Here is a 6798-nt window from a genome sequence, read left to right on the forward strand (position 1 = left end):
CGAGAGCAGCTTTTCTAGGAGTGGGAGGGCAATAGGCGGGGCATGGGCGTGTCGGGGGCGTTCCGCAGGTGCGGCCAGGTAAATCTTGGTCTCTTTGGATTGACATCACCTGGCGCATGCCCAGTTGGTCTGCACCTTCCCCGGAGCCAGCTGTATTTTTGTGCACGCAGGAAAAGTTGTGGGGGGTGGGTGAAGAACCCGGAAGTGCGCTATCCTGCCTCTGTTCGTCCAAACATTGAGGTTTGTTTGAATCACCATCCAAATAATGTCTTTTAAGTCTTTTTTTAAAATCTGTCTTTTTCTTCTTTTTTCTGTTGATATTTTGTTGAAGAAGCTAAGTCCTTCGTTATGTAGAGTTTTCCAACAATGTGTCTATTGTGTCTATGTTGTGTAGTGTAACAGGTTCCTTTGTCCTCTGTACTTCCTGAAAATTGATAGTTCAACCTAGTGGGCTAATCAGATTCAAATTTGATTTCTTTTGGCAAGACTGCTTCATAAATGGTGCCTTCTATCAGGAGGAACATAATGTCTAGTTTTGTGTCCTTTTGTAGTATTAGCAACCATTGATGATCATTAGTTAATTTATTAAGTAATGTAAAATCTAATTTGGTCATCTTTTGTTTTTTAATTAGAATGATTCTATAATGAGAAAATTTTCCTCAATTATGGTTACCTCGAGGTACGTTTTGTATAACAAATGGGGTACCTGCTTAATTTTCCCCACTCTGCTTTTATTACCTGTTATCAATATTTTGGATTGGTTCCTGAACATTCACTAAATTAACGGGGTGTTTAGTAGCATTATGAATTCATATATTTAAACATATCTGATGTGTTTCAATCCATCGGAATTATTACTCATATTGTCATTTAAATTGTCCCATCTTTGTCCAGTAGGAGCTGTAAGAATAAGTAATTCAAAATCAAAACTGTTGCAACAACACCAACATGGCACAAGTATACATATGTAACAAACCTGCACGTTATGCACATGTACCCTAGAACTTAAAGTATATAAAAAAAGAAAAATTCTTTGACAATTTATGTTTAGCCATCATTTGTCACATTGTTCATTATTCACTCAACAAATATTTGTTCAGCACTGACTACGTGGCAGGCATTGTTGTATGTATTGGCAGATGGTGAAAAACCCAATCTTTTTCAGCGTCCTGTGGATTGTCCCAACTGAATATTTCTTGAGTCCAACCATGTTCATCTCTTCTTTCACCACCCTCTTCTAGTTATTTATCTGACTAAACTATGGCAATGACCTCTAAGCTGATCTCCATCATCCATTATGGTCCTCTGCAAATCTGTTTTTCATGTTGCATGCATGATAAACTTGTCAGAATTCAAATCTGATTATGTTGCACACCTCCCAGAATAAAATTATTCGCTGACTTCCCATTGCTCCAAAGTAAAAGAAAAAAAATATTTTACAATATAGCTGTAAGACCTACCTGAGTTTTCCTTGCCTGTCCCTCCAACCTCAGTTTGCTTCCTCCTTCTCACTGTCTGTGCTTGGCTACTCTTTCGTGTATACCATGTTCCCTCTCCCTCAAATACTTTGAACTTGATGTCCTTATTCCCTCAAGTGTTCTTTCCATCTCTCTGCCTACTAACTCTGACCTCAGCTCTGTTGTCACAACCTCAGAGAAGTCTTCAAAAAGCTTCCTGATCAGATCAGATGCTCATTTGTTGGATCTCTTAGCACTCTGTCCTCCTTTTTGTACTTCTTAAACAATTCCTATTCTCCATTTGTTGGTATAATTAATTTAATATCTGTTTCTTTCATGAGATAATGAAGCCCATGATGGCAGAGACCAGGTCTAACCGTCCTCTATTGTACTCTCAGGGTCTAGCGCAATCTTTGGCATATAGTAGATGCTTCATACATACTTACCAATTAATGAGTATTTATACCATAAGAGTTGGAATCTGACTCGTAAGGCATTTCTTAATGTTGAGTGTGGGGATTCAAGGAGGGCATATTGGTGTGGTCATCAGAAGGTATACAAGTCTTCTGAATGTGTTTGTAACCTTTTTTATAATTATATGTTTTGAAGGAAGGAGTCCATAGCTTTCATCAGATTCTAAAAAGAGAAAGTGATTTTTAAAGGTTAGTAAGTACTTGAGGGAGAATTTTTCTGTTTGTTTGTTTTATCACCTTCAAGATTGAGCTACTCCACTTTATTTTGTCCGTAACATAGCATGATATTTATGGAGGCCCAGAAGGACTGTGATTAGTGCGATACATTAAGCAAATTCAGAAACACCAGAAGTTGCTATGAATTCGAATGAGAATTCAATTCAAGTTATTTGCCTTATCTTTTTTCTTTAAAGAGCAGAGACCTGGCCACAAACAAGTGAAGATTTAATTTTAGAGACAGGATGATGGATATAGCCTTATTGCTTAGGTTCAGTGGTCCAGTGGGAATTTGTGGCTGTTGGAAGTTAATGCACAGTGCCAGATTGATGCTTCAAGTGTCTTTTTTTTTCTTTCTCACACAAACAAGTCTGTAATTAAAGCATTTTTTGTTTATATAGTTGTTACATCCCATAATTTAAAATTATCCTAATTTAAAACATCATTTAAGAAGCCCTAATTAGACTGTTAATATTATGAATCTTCAAGTACTTATGTTCTCTTTCTCTGATTAAAGTACGAAGAAAAACATTTCTCCACATAACCCTGCTGGTGCCGGATCCTAGAGGGGAGAGTTAACTTGAGGTGAGAAAATGGTATAGACATTCTGTAGATGGGGGAAAATCATACATTTCTCAATTTCTCTTTGAAGTCAGGGAGCAATTTATTTCCTCAAGTAGTTTTGCTTGTATTATAAAGTGTGAGAAGGGTTCATTTGAAGAGATTCACAAACGTTTGTAGCCTCCCAAGAGTTACTCATTATAAAATCTGTCTCCTTTGAAAGAAAAGCAGGGAGAAACCATAAGCACAGCACTAAAAATATCAGAATAAATTTGTGTAAATACTGTGCTTAAAATGAAAATTGGAATAGATTTTATTTCTATGTGGATTGAGAAGAAGGTTGCATCTTTTTTCTTGATTAAAGGAAAGAAAATAAATGCAGATAGTTAGCAGTTAGTTTAATTTCCATCACTTTGTCGCAAAAGTTGTGCCAATTAAAGATGCCTGGAGCTCTCCCAGCTCAGAGCGTGATTCCACTAGTACCTTTTCTTCAATTATTCTGAAGCACTAAATGTGAAAACAAACGTCTTAGATTACCACAGGGCTGGAAAAATTAGCGCTGGCAGAAAGAGCAGCAACAAAACATTTTAGACAATGCATAGGAGTGTCACCTTCGTGGCAGAGACATGAGGCTTGTGTTTCTGCAGGAAAGGTTTTTCAGATGGAAAGTGAATGGGACGCATCACTGTCTGGTATCTCCTACCACCCAGCGGTTTCATCCTGCAACACATACAAGAGAAACTCATGCTTACACAACTGGAGACATATACAAGATGGTTTACAACAGTTCTGATCAGTACAACCCTAGAAACAATGCAAATACCCACCAGAGACTGGATGGATAAATGGAAAAAAAAAATCATACAATGACATATTCAGTAGGCAGAACAAATAAACTACATGTTGACCCAAAAAATATGGATGAATCTTGGTGATGTGCTGTTAAGTAAAAAAAAAAAAAAAATAAAAAAAAAATAAGGCCCAACACATTATGGCATATCTTTTGTATTAAGTTGAAAGCAAGCAAAATGAATGCAAGTGAACAATCTAAAAGGATAGCAAGGATATAACGGATATGGAATTTAGGAGGATGGTTACTTTGAACAAGTAGAGGAGGATGCAGGAATTTGATATAAGGAGAGATGTGCATGACTATTTATAGATTATCTGCAAAGTCTTGGCTATTGTTTTGGGTTATGAGTTGACAAGTGCTTAGTTATAAAAATAACTAAGGAATGTGGGGCATGCATGAACCAATGATGAGTGTGTGTCTTGAAGTAAGAGAACCAGTTCAGGAGGGAAAACTCCAAATAGGATACTTTTTGGGCATCCTGCTGCGGAAGCTGTGGATGAGTTGGGAAAAGGACTGGAAAGATCCTGTCAAGTTGCTATTGATTTTCATTCATGAGAAAAAAAATTGGTTCACTGAAATAAAGAAAACAAAACTTTACCAAATTCAGAGCCTTAGGAAAAGAAGGAGACAAGTTAAAAACATAAGGTTGTTTTTTCCCCAGAAGAATAATAGACAATGGAAACTGGAGGATGTTTATCTAATTCTTTGGGGCTCAGTGTCAGTTTTATGCAGTCTGACCAGCTTTTAACTCTTAATTATGAAGAACTTTAAACATACACAAACGTAGAACAGTATAATAAACTCCTGTATGTACATATCTCTGGGATCCAACAGTTATCAACTTATGAATGTATTGTATCTTTCCCATTATTCTATGCCCCTTCCCTGGATTTTTGAAGCAAATTCTATATATCATTATTTTTACATGCAAATATTTTAGGATGTATCTCTAAAAGATAAGGACTCTTCTTAAATATAACCACAACATCAGCATTACACAATTCCAAAAAACCTCACAATTTCTTAATAGTATTGAATAACTAATCAATACTTACTCTTTGAGTGATTTGTTTTTCTAAGACTAGCCAAGCGAGCACAAAAGAATCAGTGAGTAGGCAAGTGTAGGAGCAAAATTGCAAATTTATTTTGGTCACCTAAGGTGTGGGGAAGAGGTCTGTCGGCCTCCGGCAAAGAAGGCCAGCAGAATTCCCCTGGTGGGGCTCTCGGACGGAGTTCCTGCAGTCCCGACATCCCGACAGGAGTGGAGGACTGAAGAAGGCCGTGTGGCGTGCTGGCTGAGAGTGGCTTTTCTAGGAGTGGGAGGGCAATAGGCGGGGTATGGGCGTGTCGGGGGCATTCCACAGGTGCGACCAGGTAAATCTTGGTCTCTTCGGATTGACGTCACCTGGCACATGCCCGGTTGGTCTACACCTTCCCTGGCGCCAGCTGTATTTTCGCGCGTGTGGGAAAAGTTGGGGGGGGGGTGAAGAACCCGGAAGTGCGCCATCCTGCCTCCGTTCATCCAAACAGTCCAACCTTTTATTGATAATAGTGATAAAGGGGCGCCATGGTCTGTCTGGCTACTTCCTGCTGTTAAGGGGCATCGTTAAGTTCGGGGCCTATGGTTGGTATTTGGACGCATGGATGAAAAATAAAATAAGGCACAGTATTAGTATAGGAATGAGGAATGGAAGCATTTGTTGGAATATGGGCAAAACCCAGAAGGATGGTCCTGGCAAGGTTGGGGAGTATGAGATAGTTAAGAAAATTTAGTAAATTTGAGGCGAGTGGGGGAAAGCCAAACTGATTTCCACTGATTGCTTTCGGTAGGGGTCCTTTTTAGCTGGGAATGAGGAACAAGTGTGCAAAGTAGTTGTTGGCCAGGCAGCAATTAAGGAGTGGAGTTTTTGTGGAGTGGATGGCTTTCTGCTTACTCCTACTACAGAGATATTGGATGGAAGGCTAGGTCCAGAGAATGACTGCAAAACAGAATAGGTAGCCTCGCTGTTGATTAAAAAATTAATTGTCTTACCCGCTACCAGGAGAGTTACCCGCGGCTCGGCGAGGGTGATGGGGGTCCCCGAGTCTCGGCACCTTCAGTTGTCGTCATCCAGATGTAGGAGCTGAAAGGAGCTCCCAGGATCCTGGGAAAGGGGGTTACGTGGAGACGCAGCACCTGTTCTCAGGTTGGGGCAATCAGACTTCCAGTGTCCTCCCTGCTGGCAAGCAGGGCAGGGGGTTGCTGGTGGACAAGGGTTAGGATATTCACTGGCCCAATGTCCTGATGCCTTGCACTTATAGCAAGGCTCTGTTGGGGCTCGGGGACCTTGCGGACACCTGTTGGCATAGTGTCCTGCCTTGCCGCACTTATAGCAGGCTTCTTTTGCAGCCTTGGAGTCTGTGGGGTGTGTGCTCTCTGGTCTGGGGTTATGACTGGGCTGTAAAGCCGCTGCTAGGAGCTGTAACTTCTATTTGAGGCAAGCCTGCCATCTCCTCTCTGGAGTTATAGACCTTAAAGGCTAATTTAATTAGGTCTTGTATTGGTGTCTGAGGATCATCCTCTACCTTTTGAAGTTCTTTACGAATGTCAGGAGCTGATTGAGAAATGAAATAAGATGCCAAAATGGTGGCCCCTGTGTGGGAGGCCAGATCTAACCGGGTATATTGGGTTAGAACCTCAGTCAGTTTAGGGTAGAGGTTAGGATAACCTGGAGGTCATGCCAAGTTAAGTCATAGGCCTGACAAAGGTGTCTAAATTCCTTTATGTATATGGTAGGATTAGCTGAGAAATCACCTAAATGCTTCTCAATTTTGGAAAGATTGGCCAATGAAAAAGGGACATGTACTCTGACTACCCCCTCCACCCCAGCCACCTCTCGCAAAGGTGCTAACACTGTAGGAGGGTGTGGGCAGCGATAGGAGACTCAAGACAGCCAGTTGGGGCCTTGAAGGAGGCACAGGACCGAGTGTATTACTAATAGATAAGGAGGAGGAAGGAGGAGTCTGGATGGGGGGAGGAGGAGGAATCTGGGCAGGAAGGGAGGGGGTGGAGAGAGTGGGGAGAGAAGGAGGAGTATAGGGCAGGTAGGGATGAGAGCGTAAGGCCCAAAAGCCTTGTATGTAATTAATTTCGGACCACTTGCCTAGCTGCTGGCAGAAATTGCTGAGGTCAATCACGCCACAGTGGAAAGGAAAATTAACCGCTTCCTCCTAAGGTCTTGTTCAAGCTGTAAGGTTT

The sequence above is a fragment of the Colobus angolensis genome, unplaced genomic scaffold (genome assembly GCF_000951035.1).
Source record: "Colobus angolensis palliatus isolate OR3802 unplaced genomic scaffold, Cang.pa_1.0 Scaffold312, whole genome shotgun sequence".
NCBI lineage: Eukaryota > Metazoa > Chordata > Mammalia > Primates > Cercopithecidae > Colobus > Colobus angolensis.